Genomic DNA, 15,268 nt, shown 5'->3' with positions numbered 1-15,268 from the left:
TCAAAGACACTTTCTATCCCTTTTTCTCTCTCTTCTTCTTCTTTTACCCCTATAATGCGGATATTGTTCTGTTTTGATTGGTCACTCAGCTCTCTTAGAATTCTTTTATTCCTGGAGATCCTTTTATTTCTCTCTGCATCACCTTCTCTGCATTCCTGTTCTCTGTTTTCTAGTCCATTAATGGTCTCTTGCATCTTGTCCATTCTGTTTTGAAATCCTTCCAGAGCTTGTTTTATTTTTGAATTCTCCTTCGTTGGTTTTTGCATATGTCTCTGCGAGTCCATCAGCATGGTTATGACTTTTGTTTTGAATTCTTTTTCAAGAAGACTGGTTAAATCTATCTCCCCATGTTCCTTCTCAGGGGAAGATGTAGTAGATGCCGAACCTGTCTGGGTTAGTCTTGTCTGGATAAGATTTTTTGCCTTTTCATGTTGATAGCGGCTATTGACTGCCAGCTGGGAGGGCCAAACTTTTCACTTGCTACTGGCCTTTCTTTACTGGGACAACTGTGACCCCTAGTGGCTTGTTTTGGGTAGTTGCGTTTAGACTGGGTCTTTGTGTCTTGCCCGGCTGGTATGGAGGAATCTCCCTTTCTGAGGGTGTAGCCTGCCTTAGGCTACTTCTCTGCTTTCACAGCGCCAAGAGGGGTAATGGACGGGGGTCTGTTTGGCTGTTTACCTCCATGATGGGTCTCATAGCTGTAATCAGGTGGTTAGTGTGCCGGCTTTTCCCTGTAATTTCCAGCCACTGGGCTATGACCTGACCTGTGTTATTTTTGTCCAGCTGTTACATCCCTGTCCCTTTAAGACTTTCAGAAAGCCCTCGCTTTTCTTTGTCACTGGGGCATCAGCTTCAGAACCAGCTCAGAGGTCTTGCTGTCCTGTTTTCCTATTTTCCCACCCTCCACGCATGCACTGTGTCTGTGCTCTGCTGCGGGTGGCTCGGGCTGGGTGTTTAGCAGTCCTGGACTCTTTCTCCCTCCCCGCTCCGATACCTCTCCTCCCGCCGGGAGCTTCGGGGAAGCGTGCTCGGTTTCCGCCGGGCCGGGGATTGTATCTTACCCCTTTCACCAGGCGCTGGGCTATTGCATGTATGGATGTAGTCTGGCTGTTGTCCTGTGTCTTCTGGTCTCTCTTTTATGTTTAGTTGTATTTGTTGCATTTTCAAAAATATATGTTTTTGGGAGGAAATTCTCACTGTCCTACTCATGCTGCCATGTTGGCTCCCCATGTTCAATGTTTAAAGGAATCTCCATAATATTTTCAACAGTGGTACACCACTTTATATTCCCACCAGAGAAGCACAAAGGTTAAAATTTCCTAACAATTTTGTGGGTTTTATAGCACATGTAAAAGTTAAATGTATGAAGGCAAGAGCATAAAGGCAATGTAGGGAAGGATAGAAGTCACATGTATATGCATCTTTATTATATATGAAGTAGCATATCATTAATTGAACGTAGACTGTAATAAGATTAATATGTGTACTAAAAAGAAATGCAAAAATAAAATAACTGGTTTATAGCAAAAAAGCCAACAGGGAAATCAATCTCAAAGAAAGCAGAAATAGAGGGAATGGGAAACATAAAATGAGAATAATAAAAAACAAATAGTACATTTGATTAAAACCCACCATATCAATAATCACATCAAATAAAGTGACTTTAATACCGAACACAAAGGCAAAGATTGTCAGACTGAGAGGGGAAAAGAGACAACTCTTTTCTGCCTATAAGAAATCAACTTCTGATACAAATGCTGAAATGAGAAGGGGGTTAATAATGGAAAAAATAAAGAGTAATATTAATAAAAAAAGTTAGAGTACCTATAGTCATATGAGATAAAGTAGATTAAAGCAAAGAATAATTGTGATAAAAGGTGTCATATTTCAATGATAAAGGGTTCATTTAAAAAAATATCCGTAACTACCCTAAATGATTATTTACCTAATAAACAGCTTCAAAATACATGAAGCCAAAACTGAAAAAACTGAAATAAAAAAAGAAAAACCAACAATTATAGCCAGAAATTTCGACTTGCCTGTCTCAATACTTAATTGAATCATTACCCAGAAATTCATTAAGTTTTAAAAGACAGCACTATCTATCAACATGATCTAACTGAAATTTATAGGATATTCCAAGTACAACAACAAAAAGAGCAAAATTGTTCTAAGATTCACAGATATTTACCAAGTTAGACAATATTCAGGGCTGAAAAACAAGGCTTCTCAAATTTAAAATGATTCAAATTACACAAAGTATGCTATACGGCCAAATGGAATTAAATAAGAAATCAATAACAAATTTTCCTTAGAAACACACATAATTGGAAGACAAATATCAAAATATTGGGGATGCAGCTAATGCAGTATTTATAGGGAAAGTTATGGCTCTGTAGCAATAATAGTGATTAAAATAATTGTAATGTGCATCATTGGCCATAATCTTAGTCATACAGCCATGCCCGCTGTAAGGGGCACTAGGTAGTATTTTACCTGGGAATTTTGCACTCTCAATATGTTTGGGGTCTTCAGTTGCTATGGATAAGTCAAAACACCAGACAGGAAATCACCAGTCCCTGCCACAGCCCGTCAGGATGGTCTTCAAAATTTACTCTAGAGAGGTATTGCCTTCTTCCCAGCACACTCCCCCTGCCAGGTAAAAGTTTCAGTCAGCTCCTCATCAACCTAATACTCCTCAAATTGTGGTTCCCTCAGGGGCCTGGGGTAAAACTACCAGAAATTGATTAAGCATGCATTTGTCATGACATATTTTTCTAAATGATAAAAACATCAGCAGAGGGTGAATACAGCCAGCTTTCAATTCTGGTATTCAGTTCATTATAACTGACACTGCAGAAAAGTATTCAAGAGCCATTTCTGAGAGGTTGTTATTCTGAGGGAACATGAAATGACAAATGCCTGCCATGGTCATTTTGCCATTGAAACCGACAGTCATAAGTATGAGTTGAGGAAGCCATAAGCACTGAAAAGGCAGTGTTGGAAAAGTACTGCCACTCAGTAATATCCACTAATATCATAGATATTAAGCAATACCAATATTTTAAATTATGTTACAGGAAACCTCACCATATTCTCCATCTGTTGTTGAGGTCATTATTGCCACTTTTGGGAGGGGGCAGCATTTGCATTTGAATCTCAACTATCTAGCCCATGGGCAGTCTCTGTCAAAAATGAAGACAGAATGAGGTTTATTTCCAAAAATAAGTAAGGTCTATATGTCTCAAATATATTTTTTAATCATTATATAGAGAGTCAATGAAGAAAAACCTGAATATTGATCACTGACTAGCCCCCCAGGGACAGTGAGCATGGACAGTCTTGCACAGGCTGTCATCAAGGCCTGCCTGTGAACATTAACTGAGAAAAATATTTCTTGGAAGAAGGTGGTAAATTTTACCATTAATTTAATGAAATTGCTTCAAACTTTAACTGATCCAAATTCAAAATGAATAAGTAACTCTCAGCCTCCCAGGGAAATGTTCCCAGTAAAACAGAGAGTGTCGGTGTGATTGCGTGTGCAGGCTGGAAGGCAGCAGTCTTATATCCAAAGGATCTGCCCCACAGGCTTTACTGCATCACTAGGAATATTTTTTTTTTAAGCTTCAAAAATTAAAACACAGTGACTCTGAAGGCTAACAAGCATTAGGCATTTTAAACATTAATGATCGTTCAAATGAAAATGTGACTGAGTTCATCACATTACTATTAGCAGAGAAGAATTAAAGTCTTGATTTAAAAACCAGAGAAAAATTTTAGGTTCTGGAACTTGTACGAGAGGGAGACCCACAGTTACAATACCGGCTGGACAAGGACTGAAGCTGCTCTTCAGTGCAACGTGGGACAGGAGGGAGGAAAACTGGGAGTGCAGAAACAGACCTGGCCTGGCATTTAGGTTGGCCCATCAGATACTTCTCCTGGCGAGTACATGGCAAGGTTCTATCTCTTGGGTGACCATTTCTCCTGTGAGCCCAGGGAGGAGTGTTTCTGTTCTGTATTCATGCCTGTGAACCCTGAGCAACATCCTTGCTCACCCTGCTTATGGTGACAAAGACTCTGAGAACTTCAGGAGAAAGAAAAGAACCTAGAAACAGAATGAACATAGGGAATATGAACAGCTACTAATGTAACTAAGAGTGATTGCAAGGGAACAGAGTTGTTAATGTCCCCAATCCAAAGTTGCATTTCCACCGTTGTCTTGTGCTACTATGTCACTGAGTGTGCACTAGCCTGACACACTTTCTCCCACTGGTGGCCTGATTCAGCTCCTTAAGAAGCAACTTGCTCATGGTCAGGTCTACATCTCTTTAAATAATAGATGCTTATTAAATATTTGGATGGATGAATACAGACTGCTTACTAGAGCAACCTAATGTAGTTTTGATTCTATATTCAGAAAAGACATTGGGTACAACTGGGGCAATTTTTGGAACATTTAAGAAATTAAAAAGAAAGTAAGCTCCAAAGACAGAGGAGCAGGCTGCCCCTGAGTGTGGAAAGGCACATTCTAGATTTTATGTTGTGTCTTTTTATGGCTTCTGTGTTTGCCTGTCTCCCATCTTGCCATTTTGCATCATCCTTTGGATCCTTTTTGCTTCCTCGCCTGCAGCCTCCTTGCCCAAATTCATGGTCATCATTTTTCTCATAAGGGTCTAAGCAAAACTCATGGTGGGGCTAAAAATGTAATATAAATTATGTAATGATGATACAATGTCCTCAGAGTCAATTCTTCCTGAAGTTCATAGTTTATAAAATCAGGGAAGTCCCAGTAATCCATATTTTTGCACATTACTTTGTGCCAAACTACAAAAGGGGCTCGTCTACGGAAACAGGGTGGCCTTCAGGCAGGGCCGGGGTGCAGACTGGGTGCTCAGCTAACCTCCTTTCTCCCCTCTGCTCATGTCTGTCTAACTGCCTACTCTAACATTCCCCCCTCAAGGACTCTAGCCTAAAATCTTTCAGGATAAGAGCAATGAGTCTCTTCTGGAACTGCCTCTTCTGAGAAGGGATGGTGTCTTCAGAGTCGGTGCCCTTGCTGTCCATCAGGAGAGGGAGGTGGAAATAGTGTGATCATTGGAGGGCAGCCACTGCAGGAGATCCTACTGGCTGTATTCAGGAGGATTCATGTGTAGCTGTGTTGGTACAAATTTGTAGATATACTTGTTCTATGGATATTGGAAAGTGTATTGCCTCTAAATGAAAAGAGACAAACCTGGTTAGGAGGTTTAAGAGACAGAATGAAAAAAGAAGAAGGAAAACAGAGACCAGAGGTCCCATGAAGGGAGGATGCATGTGAGCCAGGACCAGGACACTCCCCAGGAGAGCTCTGCCTGGGACGCTGTTCCTTTAGTCTGGAAGCCTTTTATAAGAGACTTTGGCTCTCCTGCTGGACTCGGCCTGTTTGTTTTACCCAAAATTTGCCCTTTTCTTTAAGCAAGGGGTAGAGGTCTCTAACCCTAACCCTAAACCTAGCCCTAAGCCACAGTCAGGGAATCTAGGCCCTTAGTTGTGGAGAACAACCACTGCCAAGCTTCAGCTTCTGAGGGTCCAGACGTTATCTCTGGGCTTCTTGCCAAGCCTGTTCATGAGGTCCTAAATTGGGAGATGACAACTACCCTCTCACTTAGGGATCAGAACAGGAAAAGGCCTTTCTCACGCTAAAACTGAAACTTCTAGGAGCCCCTGCCCTCAGACCCCCTCAGGCTGTAAGGCCCTCCCATCTCTGTGTGCCAGGGAAACCAAGAGTGGCTCTGAGAGGGCTCACCCAGACACAGGGTGCCACGCCACCAAGGGTCCAGGTGATTATCCACCAAGGAAATAGATTCAGTTACCAAGATGGCCTGGCTGTCTTGGGGCAGTGGCAGCCACTGTGTCTTTAGCAGAAGAAGCCTCTAAAATTCAATGGACGGACCCTAGAAATCTCTACTTCCCATCAGGCAGCTTCCCTGCTGGGGCTGAAAGGGCCCCCTGGCTCTCCAGCTGTGCACTGCCGTGGGGTCAAGTCCTCAAGTCCTGCTGTTAGAGAACCCCGGCATGATCATCAGGGGGCTCCACGCGGATCCCAGCCACTCTGCTGCGTGTCTCAAACACTGAAGTGCCTGCCCATTCACGCAGGGAGATCATCCATTTAAGCTATGGTATCCTGAGTATAAGCACTGGGTAAACTCACACGAATAGCATGGGAAAGTTCATTGTTTATTGTGTTGTCTTACTAATAACAGAATGTTTTCCCCTTTCAAGCATGGTTTGTGGTACTGCTCTTTAAATCTGTGAAATTATCTCTAGAGGTAGATATATTCAAGTTGTGTAGCAAAAAAGTAAATATTAAGGAGGCATTTTGTTGGGTTGAGAGAATTGGAACGTTTTCTAGAACTTTATACATTTTAGATTATATTCATCCACTAAAAGTTGAGTGTTCTATCCTTCAGACTTTTCTCAAGGACACCTTTTAAAAGTCTCATTAAAGATCAAATGCCACAATGTCAGAAAACAGGGTAATATCAGATAAACATTGATTCCTATTGTGAAACACTGTAAATAATAATTTAGGGCCAGGGTGTTAAAACCCATAGGTCAAAGCCTTCTACCCTGGGTAACTTTGAGCTCCTCGGGTTCTGGAGGGTGAACAACTGGCATGACTGAAGTAATCACACTCACCTTTCATGTTTCTGTGCATGGCCTCTATGGGCAGTTTAACCACAGAGTTCCTTAGAGTGACTCAGAGCAGAGCAGCAGTTAGTGGTGGTGTGTCCCACAGTATTTTTCATGCACTCACACATTTGCTCTCACTGGCAAGTCTGTGAGTGGGCAGAGGTCTCTCAGGCTCCCATTGCCCAACATTTCCCAGAGGCCTTTCCCAAATGTCCTTTACCTTCTACAGTCCTATCAAGATACCCAAGAGAGGATATTTTCTGACATTAACTCTAATAAATATGTTCCTATATCTTGTATAGTTGAAAGAATTAAAGACTGCTGTGATGGTGAGAAACTCTCTCTGGTTTGGGCAAAGTCAGTATCGTGACCTCTGTATGGAAAGACAGGTTTCCCTGCAAGTTGCATATTAGCATGTACGATATCGGTTATAGCTGGTCCTCAAAAGGTTTGCAGGGATCATCTGATTAAACAAACAAAAGAACCCCTTGGAATCCTAGGTTCAAATGTGTTCATTAACCTATAGTGAAATGAACTTGAACTTTGTGCAGACAAAACAGTTATCAGTTGGGACTGTGTCCTTGGAGGAAGGAAGACGCAACAATAGAATCAGAAACAGGTCAGGTGCCAAACAAGGAGTGTCAGAGGGCAAATCACAAGGGTGGTTTCTTCTCACTTTACTTCTTATTGCTTGAGGGATTCTTCAGCTGAGTTCAGGCGAGATGCCTCTCAGGGATGCCCTGAGAGATGCTGGACTCGGGTGAAGCCACACAACCCCTACTGTAGGAGAAAGAGCTCCTCCCTCGGTTTTGAATATCCCTTCATCTCACGTGTGTTTTGTCCAGTAATGTGACTCTTTATTATAAACACATAGGAAACTGCACAGTCACTCTTCCATTGTTTCAATAAACTTTACTGTCAGATTATTTTATTATTTTTGAACAATTAGGCTGGGTGGGAAAAGGCAAAGGTAATTATTTCAAGTCTACTAGGACACTCCAAGATTCATGTCCATTCATAGCTTGCTCTACAAGTTATCACGAAAAAATGTTGAACATTATTAAAATTTTTAAATTTTTATTAAGTTAGTATAAATAAAACAAGATAAATTTAGTGTATCTGGTAAAATAAATACACAGTTTTTCTCCTTTTGTTATTGGGGTAATTAAATGATATTAATAGATTTAATATTTAATCACCTTTGCATCTCTGACAGACACCAAAACATCATCATTTTCTTAATTAAAAAGTTGTTCAACTTGCAGATATTTAAGATATTTGTTCATGTTCTTGAATCAGATTGTCCTTTGATTTTCCTTTCTTGTACTTTTTTACAGGGTTTTAGATTAGTGGTTATAAAAAAACTGAGTAGTAGTTACATTATTCCTGGTGCTGAACATGTTTTATGACTGGAATTATCTGTTCTTTGTGAATGGTAGGACTCAAGTTTACAATATCTGGGCTTCGTGTTCTCTTTATTGAAAGTCTTAAAACTTTTACTTAGTTTCTATAAATTTTTCAGCACTATTTTGGCCTTTTGATTGTTTTAGGTCTTATTTTTTTTAATAGGATTAGTCTATTTTACTAAATTATCTCTTTACTGATGTAATATTTTTATAGTATTTTAATCTTTGTTATCTAGCATATCTGTCAAGTTTCCTCCATTCTTAATATTATTTGTACCCTCTTTATTTTTCCTGATTACATTTATGAGAAGATGAAAAGATGAAATCATATTTAGTATTTTTTTGTTGGGGGAGCTTTATTAATTCTCCTCATACTGTATTTTTTACTTCCATTTCATTAATCTGCTTTTATCTTTATACTTCATCATTATATTTTTATACCCTCTTTCTTTGGAGTTTGTTTTATTCCTCTAAAGTTGAAGGTTAACTTCAGACATCTTTCTCAAATATATGCATATATGATTATGAATTTCCCTACAATTTTTTGCCTTCAATGCCTCACTAATACTAATAATCGTATTAGCATTCATTTTTGATACATTATCTCATTCTTACTGTGAACTGTATGAATTATATGTGAATTATGAATATGTATTAAACACTAGTATGTGTAAAACATGAACATAAAATTTTGATACGTAAGATATAGAAATATATTTTACATATGAAATATGTTCATTTCTTGATGAATATATTGTATCGATTGTATTTGTATGCAGTATTTGTGTATAGTTACATGATGAGCACTTGCATTCATTGTATAGTTTTTTGAAGCTTTCAAACAGCAAAAAGGATAAAAAGATTTGCAGTGAAAGCTCTTTTTATCTCATCCTCATATGCTTCGTCACTTCTCTGTATACTTCCACTATTTTTCCAGTGATTTATTAAATTTTTATATATACAGAAAATTAGGTGATTTTAATTTTCCTTTTCTAAACAGAATGGATATATTACATGCACTGTTCTGTTTTCTTACTTATGTACATGGTATAATGGAAATCTTTCTATGTCAATACACAAAGAGCTTTGCAAAATTTTTATAGAAGTAAGACATTCTGTAGAATGGAATTTCTCCTGAATAGAACAATGTTCTAATGAAGGACATTTCAATAGATTAACTTCTTTTGCTACTATGAGTAATACTGAGATGAATGTCATTAAAATGGTATTAGTTTATTTACATTTATTCACAAACCTATTGAATAAATCCCCAATATGAATTACCTTTTGAATACATTTGAATTTGAACTTTGCTCCCTGACTTTTGGTAGCTGTTATAAAATTGTGCTCAGCAGGCTTATGTCAGTTTTTATTCCTACAAACATTGTCAGTGTTCATTCCCATAGAACTCTAATAAACTGTACTATCAATTAAGATATTTGTATATGTTCTTGAGACAGATTGTCCTTTGATTTTCCTTTCTTGTACTTATTTACATGGTTTTACATTAGAGGTTATACCAAATTGAGGAGTGAAAATTGGTAACAGTAATGTTTGATCATCTATATTATTATGAAAAATTTTGACCATATTTCCATGTCTTTATGAATTTTCTCTTTATTTTATTTGAATAATCTTTTCATATTTCTCTTGTATTACTTTTTACTGGAATAGTTGTGTTTTCTTATTGATTTCTCAAAATATTTTCTGCAATAGAGACCTTAGGTTTTAGATCAGTAATGTCAACTGAAAATATTTTTCCCACTTTGACATTAGCTTTGTTGTTTTACTTACTGTCACACAGAAATTTTTTATTATTGAAATATAGTTGCTATATTGGTTTCAGGTGTATAACAGTGATTCAACAATTATATATATTGCCTAATGTTCACCATGATAATTGTAGTTACCACCTGTCACCATACTAAGATATATCATCATTGGTATATTCCCTATGCTATCTTTCCATTCCTGTGACTTATTCTATGAATTGAAGTTTCTACCTCTTTATCCCCTTTACCTATTTCACTTGTCTTCCTTACTCCTCTCCCCTATGATAACCAACAGTCCGATATCTGTGTTTATGAGTCTATTTCTGTTTTGTTAGTTTGTTCATTTATTTGTATTTTAGATTTCACATATAAGCAAAATCATATGGTATTTGTTGTTCTTGGACTTATTTCAGTTAGCATGATACCTTCTAGATATTCTGTCCTCTAGGTCCTTTCATGTTGTTGCAAATGGAAATATTACATTCTTTTTTTATTGCTGAATGATATTCCATTGTTAATACATATACCACTTCTTTACCTATTCATCTATTGATGAACACAAAAACAAAACACTTTCTGGAGGCGTAAATTCCCAGAATGGAATTGATGGGTCATATGGTAAACCTACTTTTAATTTTTTGAGGAATCTCCATACTGCCCACACCAATTTACATTCCCACCAACAGTGTACAAAGGTTCTCTTTTCTCCATATTCTTACCAGAACTTGTTCTTTATTGTCTTGTTGGAATGAGCCATTATTACTGGTGTGAAGTAATATCTTATTGTGGTATTGATTTGCATTTCTCTGGAGATAAGTGATGTTGGACATCTTTTCATGTTTCTGTGCTCCACAGGCATTTTTTTCAAAGTTAAAAAAAAATCAATCAGACCTACCAGTCTTTTCCATTAGTGTTTCTGGATTTTGAATTAGTGTAAAAAGATCTTTCCAGATTCCATTCAGCTTCACCTGACAGGTGCATGTGCAGTTGTTAGTGGGGTATGTATGGTAGGGGAAGTTGTAGAGGTATTGCTTCTTCCTCATTGTCCCTTACAACCTATGGCATTGTATGAATCAAAGGCACCATGCAGGTCTTCGCTTAAGAGCATGTCTTTGACTACAACTATGGTGTGGAAATAACGAAATCTTATAAAGCCAGGTATGGTTGAACTCGATGTATCAGATAGGCATATAGATCACATTGGAAAGTTAGACATCGTAGGCTTCTCAGCATAAATTGGATGAGAACTTCCTGTGAGATGTCATTCATTAGTAAAGCAGAAATGAAGTAAATATGCAAGAACATTCTCTGGTTGATGCTATAGATAAAACAATGAAACTTAAATCTACTGAAATTTAATTTACAAATATGATTTCCATGGATAAGAAACTTACATAAAAACTACATCCTCATGTTCCAAGAAAAGCCATTTTGATTCAAGGAGCCATGATCATTGTGAAAAATGTCAGGTTCAAAGTTATCTAGAAGGACTAAGGAAGCATTTATTGACTTTAAAGGTTTGGAGAGTTAACCTCTGAAACTAATCCAGAAAACCTGCTGCATTTTGAAGGATACCTCTTTCTCAACTTTCTCTATGTCTTCTTTGGAAGTCACTTTAGATTCTTTCTGCCTCCCTGAGTCAATTTGGTAAATTATATTTTCATAGACAATTACCTATTTCATCTAGATGTTCAAATTAATGTGCATGAAGCTGAACAAATATTCTCTTTGGATTACTAAAGTATACAATAATGTTGGGCTATTTTTTCATATCAATTATATTTTAAAAATTTGCTCATAAATCAAGCAAGCAGAAAACATTCATGCACTTTATAAACGATAACTATAAAGCAAACCCTCAATGTTAGTAACATTCAAGTTATGAAATGGATCACTGCCATAACCTAAAAAAAGTCCCACTTACCTGTCTGCATCACATTTACCTTCCTCCCCATTGCCCAGAACATAAGTACACTCATTTCTATAAAAATTTCCTTAGTTTTTATTGTAGCCTTACCATCAAGGAATTTAATATAAATTCTATTGTCTAGTTTTATATTTTAAAAAAATTTGTGTGAATGGAATTAAGCTGTATATATTTTTCTTTGCCTTATGTTCCCCCATTATTTTTTATGAAACTTGTTCATGTTAATGGTTTTGCTAAATGGTGTTCAAAGACTTTACAGTATTCCATTGTGTGACTTTGAGCACACATGATTAATCTTTTCTATGACTGATGGACATAGACCATGTTTCCAGGTTTTTACTACTAGGAAGAGTAATGCATAAATAATTTTCTGCATGAAACTTGATGCATATGTGCTTCAAGAGTTTCCCTAAGTTATATTTTTAGGAATTATAACTTTTCCTGACTCTGAAGATAATTTACTAAAATGCTGTAATGACATGTAATGATATACTCATAAAGGAATTTTCTCAGTTCATTCTGGCAATAGATTCAGCTAAAAGGAAATAATGGTTAATAAATTTCACAGTGTGGGTACAAAAGATATAGAGAGGTAATGTGCAGGAATTAAAATCTAAAATGATAGGCTTTTCCTAAATGTATATGTAAATGTAAAAGACTTGGACCAGCCAACTTCCTTTGACAAAGAACACAATTGGAGGCTTTACACTACCTAATTTCAAAACTTACTCTAAAGTCACAATCAAGACAGTGTGGTGTTAATGCAAGTAAAATAAAATATAAGTAAGAGTTCAGAAATAGCCAATTATGATCAACTGATTTTCAACAAGGTAATATGATAATTCAATAGGGGAAAGTCTTGTCGTTTCAACAAACATGCTGGGATAATAGAATATCTATGGCCAAAAATGAACTTACACTCTGATCCCATACCAAAGATAAAAATTAACACAAAATGGGTCAAATACTTAAATGTAAGAACTAAGAAACATAAGTTAGGCTCATCTATCTTAGATAAGACATTAAAAGCACACTCATTAAAGAAAAAAGTGGAAAAAAAGGATTTTGTAAAACAAAAAATTAGTACTTCACAAGGTAACCTTAGGAATTTAAACAACAAAACAACTGATTGGGAGAAAATGTTTACATACATCTGTTATGGAATTTGCATCACAATATATAAAGAATTTTACAATATAAAGACAAAAACACTAATTAAAAAATGGGCATAAGATTTGAGAAGAAATTTTGTGAAAGAGGGTGTATAAATAATAAGCATATTAAAATATGCTCAGTAACATTAGACATTCAGGATATTCAAATTAAATCTACAGTCAGGTGCCACCACACACTCATGAGAATAGATATCATAAAATAGAGTCTATTCTGAGTTATTGGTAGATACCATATGACTCAGCAATTCCTCTTGTAGGTAGAGAAATAAAAAAAAATGTCACAATCACATGGAAGCTATATAAATGTCCATCACTAGTGAATCAATAAACAAAATGTAGTATATTCATATGATGGAATACTCTGCGGGGAAAAGGAATAAGCTACTGATACATGTTACAACATGGATGAACCTCAAAACGTTTTGAAAAATAAGGAAAATAGGCACAAAATTCTACAGGTTATATGCTTCCATTTATATAAAATGTCCAGAGAAGGCAAATTTCGAGAGACAGAAAACAGATCAGTGTTTGTATTGAGCTACAGGATGGAAGTGTTTGACTACCTGTGGTCAGCAGGAAAATGTTTGGGAGCTGATGGAAACATTCTAAAACTGAATTGCAGTGTTTGCCGTAAAGTTCTATTAATTTACTAGAAATTATTCAATAGTGCACTTAAAACTGGTGACTTTTATGGAATTTAAATTATATCTCCATAAAACTGTTAAAATTGGAATAGAGAGTTTTTTACCTTTTGACCTTTAAAATTCACTATACTTTCAGTTCTTTGAGAGAGATGCAATCTTTTTGATCATGTCTTTGAAGGCTTGTATCACTTGCTTGTTCCTCAGAGTATAAATGAAGGGATTCATTACTGGGGCAAGTGAAGTCATGAGTACTGACACAATCTTATTCAGAGAGACAAATTCTTTGGCAGGTGCTCCGATATACATAAAGATGCAGCTGCCGTAAGTGATAGAAACCACAATGATATGGGAAGAGCAGGTAGAAAAAGCCTTCTTCCTTTGCTGGGCAGAAGGGAATCTGAGGATGGTTCTGATGATGTGTGTGTAGGACATGGTCACACACACAATGGTGACAGTGAGTGTCAGCACGGCCGAATTAAGACAAATCACTCTATGAACTCTGCGTCAGAGCAGATTTTCAGGACGGGGGCAGCATCACAGGCAAAGTATCTATGACATTGGAGTCACAAGACTCGATCCCAGAGACCATGATATAGGGTGGGAGGACAATCATCAGAGCTGACAGGTAACAGACTGTTAGGAACTTGGTACAGACCCTGCTGTTTATGATGCTCATGTAATGCAGGGGTTTTCAGATGGCCACATAGCGGTCATAGGACATGGCAGTCAGGAGAAAGAACTCAGTGACACCCAGGACAGTAATAAAAAACAATTGAGTGTCACAAGTGTTGTAGGTAACTGTATTGTCTCCATTAGCAAGGGAATCGAGGTATCTGGGAATACAGACAGTGGTGAAAGAGACTTCTAAAATGGAGAAGTTGTGGAGAAAGAAGTACATAGGTGTTTTAAGGCGGACATCTACAAAGGTGAGGGTGATGATGGTCAGATTCCCAATTACACTCAGCAGGTAGGTGATGAACAGAAAGAAGAAGAACAGAATCTGTAGATTTGGTTCATCTGTCAGTCCTACCAGGATGAATGTTGCTAACACTGTGTAATTTTTCATCACTGACCTCTGATTTCTGCATGTTCTGTTGGTAAAAATAAGGTAGAAATTGGAGATGAAGACTGTCCAGATGGATTAAAAGTGGGAGTAGAGTGAGAGTTCCAAGCAAGCAAATATAACTTCATTTGATAATGTGGTTGTGTTGGTAACTTATATTACTTCATGATTCAGACAATAGTATGAGCAGAAAGCTGGTATTAAACATTCTTATAATATTAATAATGTCTCTGGTACAAGGATTCCTAGATAATGCAAACAATCAAAAACCCCAAAACAAAACCTGGGAAAAAATCCCTTTCAGTGGATTATCAGTCAGTGGAAAAACAAAAACAAAACCAGTATCATGAGTCCCATCCCAGCTGCAGGGGTCAGTGTGACCCACTGGTTTGGGGCATGGAGTCTGGAGATGTGTGTTCAGTGCAGATTATGATTCCTTCAACACATTGACTTGAGCCAAATTATTAAGCTTTGTGCATCAATTTCTTCATATATAAACCATGGAACATATTTGAACTTTTTTCATACAGTTGTTAAAGTGAATAAGTGAATTAAAATTCATTTAAAGCACTTGGAATATTGTCTGCCATAGAGTAAGCACTTCATAAG

At 37.1% G+C, this 15,268-nt stretch overlaps 1 pseudogene; it reads right to left on the bottom strand.

The window, feature by feature from the left end:
• Positions 1–13,728: 13,728 nt before the first annotated feature.
• LOC118923027 (olfactory receptor 6C2-like) lies at positions 13,729–14,662 on the bottom strand (annotated as a pseudogene).
• Between the last annotated feature and the right edge of the window lie 606 nt (positions 14,663–15,268).

The sequence above is a fragment of the Manis pentadactyla genome, chromosome 10 (genome assembly GCF_030020395.1).
Source record: "Manis pentadactyla isolate mManPen7 chromosome 10, mManPen7.hap1, whole genome shotgun sequence".
NCBI classification, from domain to species: domain Eukaryota; kingdom Metazoa; phylum Chordata; class Mammalia; order Pholidota; family Manidae; genus Manis; species Manis pentadactyla.
This window is presented reverse-complemented; position numbering and strand designations above follow the sequence as displayed.